Source organism: Prionailurus viverrinus, unplaced genomic scaffold, assembly GCF_022837055.1.
Source record: "Prionailurus viverrinus isolate Anna unplaced genomic scaffold, UM_Priviv_1.0 scaffold_35, whole genome shotgun sequence".
Taxonomy (NCBI): domain Eukaryota; kingdom Metazoa; phylum Chordata; class Mammalia; order Carnivora; family Felidae; genus Prionailurus; species Prionailurus viverrinus.
In genome coordinates, this window is record NW_025927605.1 from 3975521 (window position 1) to 3996657 (window position 21137).

At 41.2% G+C, this 21137-nt stretch overlaps 1 long non-coding RNA gene across 1 annotated transcript in view; it reads right to left on the reverse strand.

The window, feature by feature from the left end:
- LOC125158668 (uncharacterized) overlaps positions 1-21137 on the reverse strand; it is a 151258-nt gene that overhangs the window by 113123 nt on the left and 16998 nt on the right. Inside the window, exon 2 of the long non-coding RNA XR_007149452.1 lies at positions 19391-19429. This is a non-coding gene — a long non-coding RNA (uncharacterized LOC125158668). The remainder of the gene's footprint in view (positions 1-19390; positions 19430-21137) is intronic.

Below are 21137 nucleotides of genomic sequence, written 5' to 3' on the forward strand. Positions count from 1 at the left end.
CTAGAAATGGTGATACAAAGAGATAAGGCAGATAGAAGTTCAAAGGACACATGGACGAAGAAGTGAACAGTTTGTCAGGGGGCAACTAATTGCTTCATACAGAAATCAACCAGGCAGAGAAGGGGAAAAGGAAACAGAGGAAACACATGTGAAAGAACACGAGGGTGTAAACAAACATTGCTTTGACGTCCCTTCTCCTATCTGGTGCCATTGAGGCCGAGGGTGGGGTTTTCATTGGGGTGGATCAGACCCATGAGTCAATAACAGGTGTCATGTTCTGGGTTGTGGCAGCAGGTGGTCAAAGTTTAAGCCTGAGTAGATGGGGGTTCAATCTGGGTTGCCAAATTCGAAACCCTAAAAGGGAAATAAGAGCAGGGCTTAACGATTAAGAGCCTGGGCTCTGAAGCCAGACTGGGTTCAAATCCCGGCTCTGCCACTTCATAGTAAGTAACCTAATCCCTGTGTGCCTTAGTTTCCCCATCCATCATTGAAGTGGGTGGGTTTTGTGCAGATGAAATGAGGTAACATACATAAAACACTAGAAGCAGTCCCTGGCACCTAACAAGTACTCAATACGTGCACTCTATTATTTAGTGTATGGAACCCATATGGGGCACAGCAACCAGGGGAACTGATGAACAAGGAGTGTCATGGGGAGCAGAAGGGAGAGGCAGGAGTCACGCAAGCCTGGAGGAATTCTAGCCCCGAGTGCAAAAACCCACGGAAGGTTATTATGCCATTATAGCTGACCTGCTTCAGCATGCAGCTTTCTGAAGTCACACTCCTTTTAATATTTGCTAGTGGTTTCCAGTGCTCCATTTATCTCCATATTATGCATAGCAATTCCACTCTCGGCCTAGCCCTCACCCACCACAACACATCCTGGGAGAACTTTACCTTTTAGACCCAAAGAAATGATCAAAGTCTTTTCCTGAACAAGGTCCACAGCCTCCAAGTAATAGATGATATCCCTTTTCTGGTACACAACAGTGGCTGCAAATAGTACTACTCTTTCAAATAACATCTGTTTTCCTTATAACTACATCTGCACTGTGTGAGACTCAAAGGAGAAAGGAGTTTTGCACAAGGATAAACCCAGTGGGCTCTTCCTAGCTACCATCTTAGTTTTTCAGCCCTCCTTTCCTTTCAAAGCATTTTCTCCTCTGGGCTCCCATGGACAATACCTCACTTGCCATTTTTTTCTCAGATTCTTCTTTGTGACCTCTGAATGCTGGCCACGTCTTTCTGTCCTCTCTCTCTACACTCATTCCCTGGGTGATCTTAACTAATCCTGTGGCTTTAAAATAGCTATCTATAGACTTACTGTGGTGGTCACTTCACAATATACACAAATATTGAATCATTATGTTGTGTATTTGAAATGAGTAAATACTGTGTGTCAATTACACCTCATTAAAAGAATAAAGTAATCTTCTATGCATTGATTGCTTCTTGCAGTAGCCTCCAAGATGGCCCCAATGATTCCCACCTCCTGGTACTCCTGTCCCTGTATACAGTCCCCTCCAACAATGAATAGAGTAGACCTACTGAAGAAGTGATCGTGTGTGATTTCCAAGGCTAGGCCACAAAAAGCATTTCAATTCTGGCTGGGTCTCTTGGATTATTCACTCTGGGGGAAGTCAGCTGGACTTAAAGTTATATTGGGGCGGGGGGGGGGGGGGAGAAGCTACTGAAAAAAAAAATCAGTGATATCACAAAATTGCCCACATAAGCGCCAATGGCTAGGATCTCATGGAATAGTCATCAAGTCCAAAATAGCAGTCCTATTCTGGTAATATTTCAGAATATTCTACAGTCTTCAGTTGGCAAAGAGTGCATTAGGTTTATTATTTAAGTTCACTCTGCCCCATTCTCACTGCTAAGAAGTTCAATTAGCACAGCATCCTTATCACAAGATTCCAGCCCTCATTCACAAGACCACAAGCCCTAATTCAACACAGATGTAAAAGGTCCTTTTGGACTCAGCAATTAATGAATTGCAGAAGTGAGAGGTCGGTCTTTAAGGAAAATAAAGGGAAAATAGCTTACAAGACAAAACCCAAGTACAAGATCTGACAACAAAAGACAAGCATATTGTTCATGATCATTTTAAAATCTAAAACTTTGCCGGGGCGCCTGGGTGGCTCAGCTGGTTAAGCGGCCGACTTCGGCTCAGGTCATGATCTCACGGTCCGTGAGTTCGAGCCCCGCGTCGGGCTCTGTGCTGACAGCTCAGAGCCTGGGGCCTGCTTGGGATTCTGTGTCTCCCTCTCTCTGTGCCCCTCCCCTGCTCATGCTCTGTCTCTCTCTGTCTCAAAAATAAAGAAAATCATAAAAAAAAAAAAAATTTTAATCTAAAACTTCGCCAATTAAAATGTTTACTTTTTATATCCTTTTGTTGTATGTATAGGCTACAGAAAGATCTGGAAAGTATTGTATACATTAATGTATATTAGTATATTGTATGTATATATGCATATTGTTACAGTGGTTATCTTCTAGAAATTACCAAGGACTCAGAAGACAATTACATTTTTTCTTATGTACATTTCTTAAAATGCTTAACAAAGAGCATGTATAACTCTGATAATTAGGGAAAACAATAACTTTTAGTTATCCAGAACAAATAGGTTTGCAAGTAGGCCACAGTAGAAGGGAACCATCTAGAAAACAACCCTGGGTTGCCAAAGTAGTCAATTCTTTTAGGCTTTGTAAGAGTGCCACCTACTGGAATCTCAGGAACTGAACTTTTAAAAAACCAACACTGCTTTTCAAGCCACTTGAGGTATGTTTGATACTAGAAAGTTTACTTTTCAAAAAAGAGAGAGGGGCACACGGGTGGTGTAGTTGGTTAAGCACCCAACTCTTGATCTCAGCTCAGGTCATGGTCTCACAGTTCGTGAGTTCAAGTCCTGCGTCAGGCTCTGCAGTTAGGTTGCAGAGCCTGCTTGGGGTTCTATCTCTACTTCTCTCTGACCCTCCCCCACTTGTGCTCTCTCTCTCTCCCTCTCAAAATAAATAAACTTAAAAACATTTTTTTAGTAAATAAGTAAAACATAAAAAAGAGATAAAGAAAAGAAAAAAAGGCAAACTATCAACTTAATAAATGAAAACATTCTTATTTAAATAACAAATGGCATTAATTTCCAGAAAGTCCACCAGTAAGGAGGCAAGTTGTCTTAAGGCATAAAAAAGAAAGCTAGTAATTATTCAGAGTTTAGACAACTAGAGAGACAATCTGAACTACTCAAGCTTTTAAAAACATACTCAAACATCAACTGAAAATTTATTCACATAGCTGAGAAAGTGACTTTTTATAGGCTAGTGAATGTTTAAGTTTTGGGACTGGATCTAAGATTTAAATAACATTTAACATTAGTATCATAAACTCAAAATCAAACTGAAAAATATTAATGTCCTAACTGACTCTTCATCCTATGCTGCTTCCCTGGCTGAACCTGGCTGGTCAGATTATATACATTTCAGTTGTCAGCTTGGAACGTGCATCCTAAAGTTTATATATATATATATATATATATATATATATATATATATATATATATATGAAGTTTCTGCTGAGAAAAATATATCCATTTTGGAATATTTCATTTATTTGTCAATACCATGGGATTTTTTTTTTAAAAAAAGTCATTAGAGCTGCAGTTTCATATTTCAAATGAACAGAGCTGCAAATACAACTTTTTTTTGAACCGGCCGAAGTATAATTTTTCATTTTTTAAACAATGATCAACTGGTACATTTATGTATGTGAGACACCACATATTCATTTATTTGTGTATTCATTCATTCATCCAGTATTTATTCAGCACCAACTATATGTAAGTCTATACATATTCTACTGAAAATAACCAGCTATGGGGGCACCTGGGTGGCCTAGTCAGCTAAGCATCGATTCTTGATTTCAGCTCAAGCCATGATCTCACAGTTCACGAGATCAAGCACCACGTCAGTCTCCACCTAAAAGGGCAGAGACTGCTTGGGATTCTCTCCCTCCCTCACTCTCTGCCCCTCCCCCACTTATGTGTATGCACATAATTAATTAATTTAAAAAAAAGAAACAGCTTTTATGGATGTAAATACATGAAGATAAATACATGATAGTTTCATACATTATTCTCCTTTGTTGCATTGGTGCAAATAGAATAAGACAAGTTGTCATTTTTCATTGGCAAGTGTCCTTTCTCCAGACACAGTAAATTTGATTATTTAACAAAAGTGTGAGGAGGCTTCATCAATTCCTTTTGGAAGATATGTTACGTCTTCATTCATTTTTAGGAGTTTTTGAAGTTTTTAAGAGGGGCAACTCATACTGTTCAAAAGGTATTTTCAGGGCATTTTTTTAAGACTGTATTTTTAAGTAATCTTTACACCCAACATGAAGCTCTAAGTCACAACCTTGAGATCAAGAGTTGCACAGTCCACTGACTGAGCCAGCCAGGCACCACAGCATATTTTTTTTAATTAGGATACTTTAAAATATTTAATTACATTTTACATTACATTTTTCGTTATATAAAAGTACCTCCAAGGTACTTTAAGATGTTTTCACTGGGCACCCATTTTATACAACTTCATGTGCTGATTCTGGAAGGACAGGGTAAGTTTACTGTTAAACTTCCCTATCTTATCTAATAAGTAACTGAGTAGGCTGATAAATAATAAGGTAAATTTTCATCATGGTTTTTTAAAAAGCAAACAAACATATAAAATCAGCATCCAATCAAGAGATAATCCTGGAACCAAGACTACAGAATTGGATCCAGACTAACAGAGGATTCATTATCAGTAGTGCTATAGATAAAGCAGAACAATGAAGTCTAGTCTCCCCAGTCTCACTGGTCAGAGGCTGAGGGTGAGGAAAAGTCATCCGAGGGGGGCGGGGAGGAAGGTGGGAGAAGCTGGTTCAGTTCCCCAGAGGAGTCTTCAGTGGTAGACCTCCTTCCCCTATGGGACTCAGGAAGGTGTTTTGACAGCTTGTAGGGCTGGAAGGAGCAAGAACTGAGTGCTAACCAGTGGGAAGATGAGAACTGCTCTAGGGGAGGGAAGGTCTCAGCAGGGAGGGGAGCCCAATGAACATTTTAGTCATCATTATCATCATCATCTGTCACCTACGGGGTACACAGTGAAAAGCTGCATGACAGAGGAAATCATCGCTGATGAGATAAAGGACAATATAATACTGTAATTCCCCAGACACAAAGCTAAAGGGACAGATTACACAATTCTTTCCCGATTTGTCCAGATGGAGGTTGTTTGGCTGCATTTTCCAAAGGTCCGGGAAACCTAGTCACATAAAACTAAGTTCCAAAAACACATGATATGCACCATAAAACACTTGCTATATAAACATATGTCCAAACGTTTTATATCGTCACTTCTCTGTTCAGAATGCGTGTGGGTCATTTATGTTTGGTTGAGACAAAAGAATCACTAAATAAGGGTCATTTTAATGAATTTATACATTTGCATCAAAATGTACTTTGCCTAAACAAGCCAAGAGAAGTTATTCCAACAGTATTGGTGTAAAACCCCTTCTGTTGTAACTTCTTAACTAGGTTGAGCTCCGTGTCTCCTGAGTCCACCAGTTTATTTATTCATTAAACAAATATTCTGAGCACATCCTAGCTGTATCAGACATTTTACTCCTAAATATCTATGATCTAGTTTCTTTCCTGCATCCCCACCACCACCACCACCCCGTCCAGGCCACTGCCCATCGCCCCTCGCCTAAAAACCATACAGCTTCCACTTGCTTCCACCTCCTTCCACTGTTCACCCCGCCACAGCTAGGGAGGGACTGTTTTGAAAACACAAACCTCACCCTATCACCCTGTTGCTTAACACCCCTTAGGCTTCCTATAGTCCTTGGAATAAAGACCAAAATCCAGCAAGGTCTGGCCTGGCCCCCTTTCTCTTCTCTCAAATTGTGTGCCTCCCCCTGCCTTTCCTTTATACTTCACCTCCCTTACTGGCCTAGTTTAGCTTTTCTACACCCTGCTCCTTCCCACAGGCTCTCCCTCTTTGCCTAGAATGTGCTTCCTCTCCATTTCAGCCTGGCTAACTCCCACTCACCTGTCAGGTTTGAATTCAGAGGTCACCTCTGAAAAATCTTGATTAGTCTCTCCCCTCCCCCTCCCCCCACCAATCACATCAGGTTCTCCCATTACATACTCTCATAGTATACTGTAGTCTTCTTATGTATTAATTTCAACAACTACTGAATTAATGCCTGCTTCTCCCACTGTAAAGTCTCTAAGGTCTCTATTGTTTTGCCTTCCACTATAGCCCTGGTGTCCAGCCCACTACATAAAACAGCCCACTGCGTAGGAGAAAAATCAGTATTTGCTGAATCTGTGTGAATGGAATTGTGTACAGTGCCAAACTACTCAATTAAAGCTGAAACAACATTATTGTCATATCCCCAGGGCTTAGCATAGGGCTACCACATAAGAGGTACTCAATAAACATTTGTTGCATGAATACTGAAAAGGGTTGATATATTTCTTCTATTACTTTATTGAAACATTCAACATATTTTACTCTATTTATTAACTCTAAAATTCTCCAGCACTTATCTTTGGAAAGGCAGACTAAACAAACCCAAATTTATCAATGTACAGCAGCTAAGCAGAGTCCATCACATAGGAGGCATTAAAAGGATGCTCTGCAGGATTATTTACAATAGCCAGGATACAGAAGCAATCGAGTGTCCATCAACAGATGAATGCACAAAGATGTGGTGTGTGTGTGTGTGTGTGTGTGTGTGTGTGTGTGTGTGTGATGGAATATTAGTCAGCCATAAAAAAGAATCTTGCAATCTGCAACATCCCCTCTAGGATGGACCCAGAGGGTAGAGGGCATAATGCTAAATGAAATAAGTCTGCCAGAGAAAAACAAATACTGTACGATTTCACCCATATTTGGAATTTAAGAAACAAACAAGCAAACAAAGAAAAAAGAAACAAACAAAAAAATAGACTCAAATACAGAGAACAATCTAGTGGTTCCCAGAGGGGAGATGGATAGGATAATGGGTGAAATAGATAAAGAGGATTATCTTGATGAGCACTGAGAAATGTACAGAATTGTTGAATCATTATATTGTATACCTGAAACTAAGAGAACACTGTATATTAATTATACATACATACATACATACATAATATAGGATGCTTTGAATAGATTTAATTTAAATCTATTCATTTGGTTGCTTTATTTTTTTTTAAATGTGTAAGTCACATGGAAATGAATTTCACTTACCCCTTAAATCTTACTTAAATAATTATGATATCAGGGACTAAAACACCATTAAAATGTTGTTTGCATTTTACTGAGAATTTTGTTGAATTAAATTAATATTTCCAGAGAACCTTTAAGATACTTGACACTTTGTGGAAACGTAACTTTTTTATCTAAAATGCACAAATTCTCACTTGGTAATTTCACAAGGCCTATTTATATCAATCATATTGCTCAACAGACAGTATCTGATGACTCAGTAGAAAGTGATCTTCAGTTTCAATAAAGCAGTCCTTTAATTAATGATGCTTTTTTTTTTAACGAAATTAACCTGAGGACTTTTTCCCATATATCTAAAGAGTCCCAGGAGTTGTTTTCACAAAATAGAGTACCTCGGTTTCTATGAAGTCTTTATAAGTAGAAACAAAACAAAACAAAACAAAACTGTGTCCATTAAAATTCACTTACAGAAGTAGCCTCAGACTTCTTATTCATCAGTAGAGTGTGCTTTATAAACAGGCAATCAATTCACTACGGATACAAAACTGAGTTAACTTAAAGCAACTAATGGAAGACAGATTAGCTTTCCATGAAAAAACTGAGACTAAAACCTTAATACTCCCGGAAGTCTAGACCAAAATAGAATGTGTTCCTCCTTCATTAATCAAGGTGCTTTATCTAAAGTAGATTTTTTCTCTCAATCAAATATTTACTGGGCATTACAGAAGTAGCTGTGAGCAAACATAGACATATATGCAAATAACATTACCCTGGGGTATAAAGACACCTGCCTAGACCAGAAAGAAAATGCAGATGAGGTGCCACAGAAGTTTGGTGGAGGGAGAGAATACATCGGGCTGGAGCACGAGGACCAGGGCCACTCTTACGGCACAAAAAGCATTTGGGCAGAGACTTGATGGACATATAAAATCTCAATGTATGGTGTTAAATGGAAGTGGGTAGGCAGAACAGAACCAAAGAACATGGAATGCTTTCTTGGAATGCTTTCCCACAAGATTAAGTGACCTTCTTCTGAGAACCCTATATTCTTTGACCGTGGGGGTCTGAGCTTTGTTTATAGAAGATGAGTTTGCGTGTCTGATTCCTCTTCAAAGGCAGGGCCGTGTATTATTGGCCATCCAGAAATACATTCCCAGCACTTAATATAGCATCTCACAGAATGTAGGTATACCAAATACATGTTGGTTGAAGTGATGTTTAGAAACATCGCATTCAGGGGGCGCCTGGGTGGCTCAGTTGGTTAAGTGTCCAACTCTTGGTTTCGGCTCAGGTTATGATCTCATGGTTTGTGAGTTTGAGCCCCACATCAGGCTCTGCACTGACAGCATGGAGCCTGTTTAGGATTCTCTCTCTCTCCCTCTCTCACTGCCCTCCCCCACTCGTGCTCTCTCTCAAAATAAATAAACTTGAAAAAGGAAAATAAAATAAGATAAAATAAAATAAAATGAAACATCACATTCAGTTTATACATTATCAAGATGATTGAAAAATTCAGGGGAAAAGACTGGCTGAAATCCAATGAAAACTATTAGTCAAGTCCATCATTTGGCACAGTTTAAAATAAAACATATGTAGGGGCGACTGGGTGGCTCAGTCGGTTAAGCGTCTGACTTCGGCTCAGGTCACGATCTCGCGGTATGTGAGTTCGAGCCCCACGTCGGGCTCTGTGCTGACTGCTCAGAGCCTGGAGCCTGTTTCAGATTCTGTGTCTCCCTTTCTCTCTGACCCTCCCCCATTCATGCTCTGTCTCTCTCTGTCTCAAAAATAAATAAATGTTAAAAAAATTTTTTAAAAATAAATAAAATAAAACATATGTTGACTGAATTTTTCATTTTGGCATCAATTATGCCATCACACAAGTATGGCTCTAGTTTATGAGTCACTCAAAATTCTTTAAGCTGGGAATAATAATACAGTGTATTTTAATCACTATATTACAGAAGTGAGGCCATAGGAAAACAAAGTCAACAATACTGCAAAGTGCCCACTGATCAATTTTTGTTAGGAAGAATGTCCCAGTCAGGAGTGCTGTAACAGCAACACCTAACAATTGAACAACCCAGAAGAAAAAATATGAATTATCAGGGAAATTCTGCTTCGAGTGAAATAAAAATCCAATGCGTATTATTAGGTTTTGCAATAGTTCATGTTGTAATACTGAATTGTGATTTTAACTGAAGGAGGAAGATAATTATAGCTTAGGAGCCAACTAGCTAATCAAGACCACAATCAGAAATGTCTAAAGTGACAAACCTTGGCCCCACACCCAAGAGGGTGAACCCAAAATGTAAGTGAAACAAGTTTCCATTACAAATATGTTCAAGATACCTGAGCCATCTTGAAACCCAGGTGGGGGACAGGGGGAGGTGAGGGTGTTATATTACTAATGACTAATTACTAAATTTAAATAATTTCTATATTTAATAGGAAAACAAGAAATTCTGTGCTGGATTCTATCTCTGAAAGCACTATTATGCTGGAGACTGATGCAATGGAATAAAACACAGCATGTATTCCTTAAAAAAATAATCCTTTAACTAACACTAGACACCAAAAAACCAGAAGAAGTTTGATCAGTCCTACAGATTTAGAAGTGATTCAAGTAATGGCAACCTAGATGATAATGGAAATGAAAAGCATGTCCTTCAAGGAGCAATTGAATGAACGGTGACGACTCAGCTTAGAAAATAAAAGATTTAGGAGGGTAGAGTAATACTCTTCAAATATCCAAGAGACTCCAAAGGTAAGCTCTATGTTGGCAGAGGGCAAGCTATATTCTCTGTGGCAGACTTCAGCTCAACATAATGAGAGAGTTTTTAGTAGTTAGGGCAGCTCAGAAATGGAATGCCCGGTGAGATAATGAGCTACACTTCACTAGAAACATTTGAGTAGAGATGGGAGATCTTTGATTAAGGGAGTTCTGCTTGGTGTTGAGTATCATTAACAAGAGAAGCAAGAAGGAAACTAACATTTTTGAGTACCTACCATTTGCAAGACACTTTGCACATGTCATCTACACTGGCAGTCTCAAACTTGCAAATTGTATGTTATTTCTCAGATGAGGACGCTAAAGCCCAGAGATGTTAAGTAACTCGTCACACACCCAGTAAGAGGCAAAGTGAGGACTTGAACTCTGGGAAAAACATCTAAGGTCCCTCACAAATTCTGTCCTGGTTGACACCTTGATGGTGAATGTGACAGTGGTCTAGATAATTCCATTCTGATAATTCCTGTCCATCTATCTAGTCTGGTATTATTTCCATCAGAGTATCTAGAGACTTCTGGTCAGAGAACATATTAGCTTTCCCCCATGACGTCAAACTCAAAAACTAAGCCACCTCTTAGATCCTTTCCAGGTGAATTCTGTGGAATTTGATGACCAGAATGCTGAAGAGCTCATCTAAACTAGAAAGGGCAGAGAGTTTTAGCTCACATGGATCCAATCTAGGTGACTGATTGTGGCTTCTTGGATTAAGGTCATTAATAAGAGTTCCAAAGCCAGTGCAGGTTCAGCAAGAAGGAGTGTTGTTTTCGATTAGTAATGTCTGCCATGGCTATAGGACAGAAGAGCGGCAGCAAGAATATTTTGTGTCTATCATCTCTAATCTACACATTTCCTAAGCCTTTTTCTATTTTTCATCATAAATTCTTGAGTGGATACAAGCTCCATGTTATTTTACCAACTGTTGGAAGTAATGTTTCCTGCTATTATTCCTAAAACCACTAGTGGAGGGTACAGGAATACATAATGAGGCAGACAGAGGCCACCCGCAAGACTGATTATCAAAGAGCTTCCTTAAAAATATAAATTAGAACTACAGAAAGCTTACCGTCATCTAGAATCTGTTCCTTTCAGCCTTTCATGTCCAGAAACTGGACTTCACCAGTATAGTCAGAGGTAACGTGGAATTTCATGAAGACTTACGACAACTGAATTCGCACAATACTAATGTACAGATTAGAATGCCAGACAATTAGGCAACAATAAGCAACATGTCTTTCCAGGTGTTCAAGGCCTCTTTCAGAACACTCACTTTCCTGCTATAGGTATACTTGACAGGGTGAAACAGGAATTAGGAAATTGCTGCGTAAGCTCAGAACTCAAGAAGTTAATAGAAGACCTGAGGGACATTTCCTCTGGATCTCACTGAGGCCAGGTAAGATATCTCTGCTACTCATTAGGCAACTCCCCTATAGTGGCTGTATTGACTATGTGCCCAAATTCAGCACTGCTCTCCCTAAGATGAGGCCAAAAGAACCTTCTTTGAATCCCCCTTTTATATTTCCTGCTGACCACACTCCTTACCCAGTTGTTGGCCCTGGGAAATATATATTTTGGTTTTATTAGTTGAGTTAGGAAGGCAACTATATTTCCTTTTCTCCCAAGTTCATGGGGATACTTCGCTGTCACATCCATATTTACAGCTGTGACTACCTCTTTCAAGTATCAAAGGGCAACCCCTTGGTTCACTGTACATAAGAACGAAGCCTTATCATTTTAAAAGTACAAAGGAGAATGATACCTTCCAGGCTCCATGCACATTTGCCACAGTGACTCTTCTAAAACATAGAATTTTTTCAGTCATGTTTTTAATGATACCACAGATCTGTTCTTTAAAAGTTCTCGGTGATGAGGTTTAAATTAATCATCCAACAGGTCATTTCCTATACCAATGAAGCTGCCCTGTGTCTTGGATCACTATTTCTTTTTTTAATTTTTTTAATGTTTATTTTTGAGAGAGAGAGAGACAGAGTGTGAGCAGGGAAAGGGGAAAGGACAGAGAGCGAGGGAGACACAGGATCCGAAGCAGGCTCCAGGCTCTGACCTGTCAGCACAGAGCCCAACATGGGGCTTGAACTCACAAACCGTGAGATCATGACCTGAGCTGAAGTTGGACACAGCCGACTGAGCTACCCAGGCACCCCCTTCTTGGATCACTATTCTTTCTTTCATTAAGTGTTTTATTTTAATTCTAGTAGAGTTAACATACAATGTTCTATGAGTTTCAGGTGTATAATACAGTGATTCAACAGGATCGCTATTATTTCCTTTTTTAAAAAAGTTTATTTATTTTGAGAGAGAGAGAGAGAGAGCACGTGAGAGAGCGCACACAGGGAGGGGCAGAGAGAGAGAGGGGCAGAGAGAGGATCCCAAGCAGGCTCCGCACTGACATCAAAGAGCCTGACACGAGGCTTGACCTCATGAACCATGAGATCATGACCTGAACTGAAATCAAAAGTCAAATCAGACGCTTAACCAACTGAGCCACCCAGGTGCCCTCGATCACTATTATTTCTAACTACTCGTTCCTTCCAGATACCTAAGTGCTACTTCACTCCTTGGTTCCCTGAGCGTTCTTTTCTTGCTTTCCAAGAAGCCCTAAAGAGTTACAAAATTCTACTTGCTCCTGTTTTCAAGTGCATTCCACACCCAATAATCTTCAGTCCACCCTCGCTTCCTCCCTCACCATTCTTTTGTCTTCTATGCCCACTCGGGATGCTGCAGCAATACAAGACACAGATGGCTTTGTTCCATCTCTACCTTTTCTTCCCTAATGATGGGCAGTCTGGCTCTGGGCCTTGAATTGTCCAGGAAATCCTTGCTTTCAGATCTCTAAGGATCTTGCGGCAATATCATGGACATTGTTCTAGCCCTCATTTTCCCTGAAGATTTTCAAACTCAAGACATGGAAAAACCTTTGGGAGGTTCTAGAAACTCCACCAGGTGAATCATTTGTGCTTCAATCCATGCTGTGATTTCCTGGGGTTTCCTCACCATTCAGCCTTAACCTTCTGCTCTTCTCTCCCTTAAAAAACTCAGTTGTTCTCATGGCTTCAACTATCACCCCAATATGGATGCTACCTGGCTTTGTGCACTCTCAATTCTTCTCTTAATTTCTGTTTTAAAGGAAATTAACATTTTCCTTTAATTTGAGCACACGGTCATGTTATATAATCAACAAACTATAGGGGCGCCTGGGTGGCTCAGTCGGTTAAGCGGCCGACTTCGGCTCAGGTCATGATCTCGCGGTCGGTGAGTTTGAGCCCCACGTCAGGCTCTGTGCTGACAGCTCAGAGCCTGGAGCCTGTTTCAGATTCTGTGTCTCCCTCTCTCTGACCCTCCCCTGTTCATGCTCTGTCTCTCTCTGTCTCAAAAATAAACAAACTATAAAGACTGAGAATATGTATGTATTTTAGTTAGGAACTTTGAGAGAACTCACTTCCCAGTACTTATATGGTCTTTTCAGAATCCCAAACAGCCAAATTGAAAAGTGACTTTGCAGTCCTAATCCTACTTGACATCTCTGAACTACTGAAATCCTCCATGTTGTTGACCACTCCACCTTCTTGAAATTCTCCTCTCCCTTGGCTTTCTTGAAACTTCTGTGTTCTAGTTCTCTCCTTTTTGAGTGTTACCTTTCAACCTCTTTTCTGTTTCTCCTTAAATATTACAGTTTCTCAAGGCTTTATCCTTGGTCCTCATCTCTATGGATTCTATGAAATCTCATCCAGTTTCATGACTGCTCTTTTGCCAATAACTTCCAAACCTAGCCACAGTTTCTGAATCCCAGACCCACACTGAAACTGCCCTTGAAGTATCTGTACCTGGATGTTGACAGGCGCTTCACCCCTAATCCTCCCTATCCTGAGCTCATTATCTTTCCCACAAGACCTGCTCCTCCTTTGCATTCCCACATCAGCTAATGGCACGTCTCAAAGTCCAAAACTGGAAACCTTCTGCCATTTGACACTCCTTCCTTCTCCTTCCTCACCCCAAAACTAAGCAATAATCAAATGCAACCATTTCTATCTTCTATCTTCCCATTCTTTCCACCCCACTGCTACTTTCTTGAAGCTCTCATCGTCTCTTCCCCTTCCCCCAGACTCCTGCAAATCCTCCTATCTCCTCTCCCTGCCTCCGGTTTCCCTGTGATCCATCTAGTACATGGGCAACAATGTTATCGTTCTTAAAATTAGGATCATGTTCGTCCCCTGCGCAGCAACCTTTGTTGGTCCACCCCCTGACTATGGGACCAAGTCCAAATTCCTTAGCATGGTATTAAAGGCCCTTCCCCAACTGATTTCCAATCTTATCTCTTGGAAATCACTCATACAAACTTTATGCCCCAGCCAAACCAAACGTTTCAGTTCTTCAAACAGGTCATGCATGTTTACACCTCCTGTATACCCACTCGTCCCTCCACCTTGAAATTCTCCCCCCACTCATTTTTTTATAAGTGGCATCTCCCTCTATCCTCAGGGGACTGGCTTCTCTTCCTTGGTGCTTCATATGCTGTACATAAATCTGTATTATTAAAATCATCCTATTTTGTAATTATTTGTGTCTTATCCCCTGCCCTCTGGTTTCTTTGAGAGCAAGGACCACATCTTACTTACCTTTGCATTTCAGAACCCCATACTTCTGGTATATAGTATATATTCAGTGAATAACTTGCACAAAAATGGGGAAATCAGAGCCAAAGTGCCTGACCCTTCCCCACAGAAGGTGAAGGGAAAGGCCTAGAGACAAAAAACAAAACAAAACAAAACAAAACAACACCTCTTTACCTTCTTTTCTGCTTCAGCTGATCTAACGGTCAGTTGTACTAACTGAAAGAATACAAAAAAGTCCTTTCTGCAGAATTTTTATCACTACAAAGCCTGAAATTCCACTTAGGTAAAAGGTACATTTTTTTAACGTAAATAGTTTTGGTGAACGCCTCTCCACTCCTACCCACCTTTGTCAGTAAGTCACACCTTAGATGAATGAGACTAACCAGATGGTTATCCGACTGGTACCTATTCCCACAGCAGGGTTGAAAGTCTCGAAGCAAAGGAGGCCAAAACAGGGGAATGGGGCACGTCAAGGGAGGGCGAAGGAAGCTGGGGTGTGGCTCTACCATGCTAGGGAGCTCGGACACACAGCAGCTGGAGGGGGACGGCTGCCGGGAGGAAGTGGGCAGCAAAACTGAGATCCAAATTCAGTGATGGGAACTTTGGTAGGGACTTGTTCTTCCGGTCCTCCCCAGAGATGGGGGAAACACCCTCTCTCACACTCAGCAAAAGCAGCCCCACCTCTGAGGCAGGCTTGGCTTTTCAGGAGAAGAACTCACCTTCCATTGTTACTTCACTCCTGCTAACCCTTGTAACTCAACAGAAGTATTGTTCCCACCTACTGCCCCCATTATCCTGCCTTTCACCTAGTGAGGAGGCGAGGAAGACAGGGGTGAGCCGGTTTCTGCAGTCCCAAAACATCTTCTATTATCTGAGAACTTCTCTTTCTTCCTACCTTGCTTGGGGCATCAAGCAGGGTCTCTAAGAGGAAGACTGGAAGAAAGAAGCCAGAGTGCTTCCACAGAACAAACATAATGTGTATCCAGGAATGTTTTCAGTCCTGTGAAACCTGGATCAACAGACCTTAAAGAAACTAAAAGCCAAGAGCTGTCTGTGAGGATGCCCCACTCATACTGAATGTGACTTTTGTGGGGGCCTCTGTAAACTAGCCCTCCAAAGCACCCCAGTTCCTATCTTCCAAGCTCTGTTCCCTGTTTTCCTTTGATTCTACAGTAATTTTTTTTTTATTTATCTTGTGAGAGAAAGAGAGAAAGAGAGAGAGAGAGAGAGAAACAGTGAGCAGGGGAGGGGCACAGAGAGAATCCCAAGCAGGCTCTGCTCCACGTCAGCAGAGAGCCTAATGCAGGGCTTGAACTCACAAACTGTGAGATTAGAACCTGAGCTGAAATCAAGAGTCAGAGGCTTAACGGACTGAGCCACCCAGGCACCCCGGTTTACTTTGATTCTAGAAGCCCTTGACACTCCTGCATTGAATTCCCCCGCTTAATGTGACCAGTCTGTTTCTGATGGCCATGCCTGCCTACACTGTGAACCCCACCTGGATCCTCCTACACAGATGCTAACTCCATCCCCCACTCCCCACACTGTGTGCATACATCTCCCACTCCATACCAGTAAGCTCTGCTCTCCACCTAGCATTATGCTAAGTGTCAAGAAAGAAACATGAATAATGTATGGTCTCTACCTTCAAAGAGCCTATACTTTGATAAGCATGTATTTCATGGTATTGCAATTATTCACTTTCCCATTAATCTCCTGGAGGGTAAGGACTTTATATAAGCCTTATCAATCAGTAGAATCTGAGCAGGAAAGAGCTGGAACACGCAAATTGGGAAAAACTGAGGAGAAGCTAATACAAGGACTATTTGCAGAAGTGTAGACACAGCGTACAGAAACCAGTAGCTATGGTTACTCCCATACCCAAAGAGACAAAGGAAAGTGACTCAGAAAGAGAAAGTCCTATAAAGAGGGTCCCCTTGAAAGGAGTTGTAGCTTTTTATGAAAGGCCACACCCAACCAGTAGAGGCCAGGGGAATAAATACCTCAAACTCATTCTCCTCCCTCTCTTCCCCCCATTTACTGATTGGGTCCCCACTACGCCAACTAATGAAAGCCAGGGGGCAGCAATCCTTCTGGAGCAGGAGAGCAGGAGGAGAAAGATGGCAAGCGGATCTGGAGGGGCAAATGGCTTTGTAGGGTCGGCACTCGGTACACGTTTGCTAAATTCGATTATCACTACCACATATACACAGACAATTTCTAGGTTCACTTTTCCCATTTTATTAGTTCTCAAGTAGCTACAGTAGTGTTTCAGTTGACAGTTTTCCTGATATGTATAAGTGTTAACTCTCCCTCTCCGCTACAGAAATATATACACTAACATTAAAGAGACAATTGTCCTAAAAAAAAAAAAAAAAAAAAAGGCAATTGTCTTCAATCTAACTTCCCAATAATCAGTTCCACTCTGGACACCCTGATGAAGGCTGAGATTCTTCTGTCTTTCTGTGCATTTCCACCCCCTCCATTCTGTGCACGTAAGTGTAACAAAATCATGGGCCCTCGGGGTCTGAGACGCTGACGCGGAGAAGGCCGAACAATCCCCATGCACTCTGGGGATGGGGTGCGATGAGGTGGAGATCGTGGCACAAGGGAGTGGGGTGGCACAGAGCTGCCACGTGCAGACATTTGGGATGCTGAGGACGGACAAGGAGATACGAAAAGAAGTGCCAGCAAGAAAGTCTGAAGGAGAGGTGACTTCCAGAAATTCAGAGCAGACTATGGGAGCAGAACTCTGAGAAATGGGCATGGAAGCAGGGAGAGCTCTGTGCATAGAGTAAGAACTAAGAAAGTTTGTGCCTTCTCTTTAGGCTACCCCCCCCCCCCCCCACACTCCACACACACACATTCTGACAGATTAAATCACGTTTGCTTCAAGGCTGCCCTTTTAAGTGTGAAACTGCTTTCAACAGATTTCTGCCCAAAATAACCTCTCTTCTCCTTACCAAGAACTGCAATTCCTATCACGGGAAACAATCTCTCACTTCACAATTGAAGAACAAGTTCAGAATGCATATGCTAGAGCACCTGGAACAGCACGGTAAATAGGGTGCTCTATTTCTCTTTTTGTAAATGAACACTATCGTATCTCTTCCTTGGAAAAGGGAGTTAAAACACAAGAAAGCCCATGGCTTCCAATGAAGGGCAGAGAGATTTCAACCCAGAGAAGGGTGAAGAAGGAAGAGAGTAAAGATGCCAATGATGAACACCAACAACTCCACAGTTGGGTGCAAAGGCACCCATAAGCAGTCTGAGATGTGTGTGGGTATCCAAAATCAATGCATGCTCAGAAGCTGGACTTAGGAGGAACTCAGATCCAGAGGCATGCACGATATCTGTCAAAAACCTAGGCCCATAACTGTCCCATGAGCATCCCTGGCACATACTTGAGCATTCAGTCAGTATGCCTTAAGTGAATGTGTGACAGAAGTATGGTTATGAGTTTTAAAGACCACTCTGGACTAAAGTGAGGGAGCAGGGGGAAGAAGAGGGTAAGGGAGAGAATGAGCATTTATTGAGTAACTACTGTGTACCAGGCACTAATACTTGTTTCTCATTTGCTTTCCCAACATCTTCTGGAAGGTGTACAGATGAGGAAACTGAGACTCAAAGAAGATAAGTAACTTTTATCCAGGCTGGAAAACAGTGAACCAGGACTCAAACACCCATCTGTCTGACTCCAAAGCATATACACTACTCCACACAGACACCCTGGAAAGAGACTGGTAGTTGGCTTGCAAAGCTACACCAAAAAGAGAGAAACCTGAGCTAGGCTCAAGAGCATGGGAATGATAGAAAATATAGGGTCAGAGGGAAACAAAGATTTTTCTGCGAGATGCATACCTGCAGAGTTTCAATAAAAAATGACCATTCATCACGGTTCAAAACGCAGGGTCATGAAATGATCTGTTTTTCCCACCCTCACACAGTTTCCTGTCATATGTAGCCAATTCCCTGGGAGGCACCACTTGCACCTATATGGCCCATCAATCTCTAGATTAAGGAGTAGAGGGGCGCCTGGGTGGCCGTTGGTTAGTAAGCGTCCAACTTCGGCTCAGGTCATGATCTCACGGTTCAGGAGTTCGAGCCCTGTGTCGGGCTCTGTGCTGACAGCTCAGAGCCTGGAGCCTGCTTCAGATTCTGCGTCTCCCTCTCTCTCTGCCCCTCCCCCACTCACACTCTGTCTCTGTCTCTCAAAAATAAGTAAATAAACATTAAAAAAAACTTTTAACTAAGGGGTAGAGAGATTAAGCTGACCGCCCAAAAAACTATATATTTTTTAAAAACTGCTCATAAAAGATGATGTAATGTGATAGTGTTACATAACATAAAGCTCTACGATGGTCTCCACAGTGCACTGACAGAGGCTATACTTTGACCTCAGACTTCTGTTACATTTGCACACAATGGCTTATTCCTCTGGGCTCTGACAGCATAGCCACACTGGCTATGGGTCTGTTAAGGCCTCAGGGGAAGCTATGGCATTGTAGGGGGCTCAGAGAGTTAGGGGGCCTTCTGGTGTACTTTCTGGTGTTGGGGTTGGGAGGCTGGGTGCTGGAACAGGGTAGAGTAGCATGAGTGCCGGACCCAATGGGAGCCATGTAAAATGCTGGTAGCTCTGATGATGATGATGGCCTTCTTTCAAGTAACACAAGGGAAAACGTGTGGAATTTAAACCACGGGCGTGGTCTCCTACCTTGACAAGGTGCATCACCCGGAAAACACCAATGCTGACCTTGAATTAAAAATAAAAACATGGTATGAGAATTTTGGAAAAAAGAACATTAATACTCAACCTCAAGACTATAGCAAATACTACACCACCATTGAGGACCTTAAAACTCAGATAAGTTGTCTTACGTATAAATAACTTTTCTTTCCTGGATAACATACATTATATCACATAAATTAATGCATTTAATTTAAACATTAAAATATCTGGGGGCACCTGGGTGGCTCAGTCAGTTAAGCGTCAGCCTTCACCTCAGGTCACGATCCCACGGTTCACCAGTTCGAGCCCAACATCAGGCTCTGTATTGACAGCTCAGATTCAGTCTCCCTCTCTATCTGCCCCTCCCCTACTTGTACTCTGTCTATCTCTGTCTCAAAAATAAACATTTAAAAAATTAAATAAATAAACATAAAAATATCTAATGTGCATAAAAATTAATATAAAATTTCCTGATGACACTCATTTGAAAGAGCATTTGACTTATTTTTCTGTATTTCAGAAGTTGTAAAAGAAAATATATTTAGCTGAAAAGTTCTATAACAATTCTAGAAAGGTTTGAACTTACTGTTTATATACTTTAGACAAATATAGTTATGATGGCATACACTTATAATTATTGAAACCTATGATGCATATAATCTTGACCTAACACTCAATATATTTTGTTGAATGATATGGTTCCTTTTCCTCTCTCAAAGGTCAACCCAATATTACTTTGGAAAAAGTCAACACTCTGCTTCAGATCAACAGTTCCAGGCTTACCGTGGATGACATCAAGCTCAAGTTAAGCCAAAAAACATATAAAGGACTGATTGTTAAGAAAATATTTTTGCCCATTCACATTAATTACATTTAACAAGCAATTACCACAAAATTTACAATATAATTCTTTCATATTATTACATAGCCCAATATAATGACCTCTTTTAAAACACTTAAATTACAATAAATAACAGTAATAGGCTACCTATCTGAAAACTCCCAGCTCTTGGAAATCTAACAGATGGCATAGGACTCTCAAATCATGGGTCAGAGACTCATTTTTACAAAAGTGCAGAAGGTCCCCAGTACTGCATTTGAAAGTGAGAATTTGGTTCCCTTCTTGGTCAAAGAGCAGAAGGTAGATTTTCAATCTTTTAAGACTTCAGGAACACCGGACCTACCATTTCCTGAACACCGAGGATGCGCTAGGCCCTGTGCTAAGCACTTTTGCACACATCAGTTCACTTAATCCTCACACTATTCCTATTTTAACAATGAGGAAACTAAGGTGTAGAGCAAATATTTGCCCCAAGGTGATAGCTAAAAGTGGTGGACGTGCAATGGGAACCCTGGTCTTTACTCCAGAGTTGTGCTCTTTACCCTCCACTATGTGGAATGTTCTAGTACCACTAGATGAGGAGAATTCCATTACTATCTAAGTTGTATTTGTTCTTCTAATTGTGCTTTGTCCACATACCACAATGGAGTTTCCCATTACCAGAGCGTTGAGGTGGATAGCATCAGCCTGAGAAGTTTTGGATGGGTTGTCCCCAAACAAGACTGATCTAGCGTTGAAAATGGAAACCTGATGGAGGAGCTGACTCACCTCCAAAAGAATCATGGAGGAGACAAGGGTGGGGGGTCAGAGAGAGACTCATGAAGAATTAGGAATTGCATGAAATGTTAATCAAAAGCTTCAATATGTCAGCACTTGAAGATATGGTAGTGG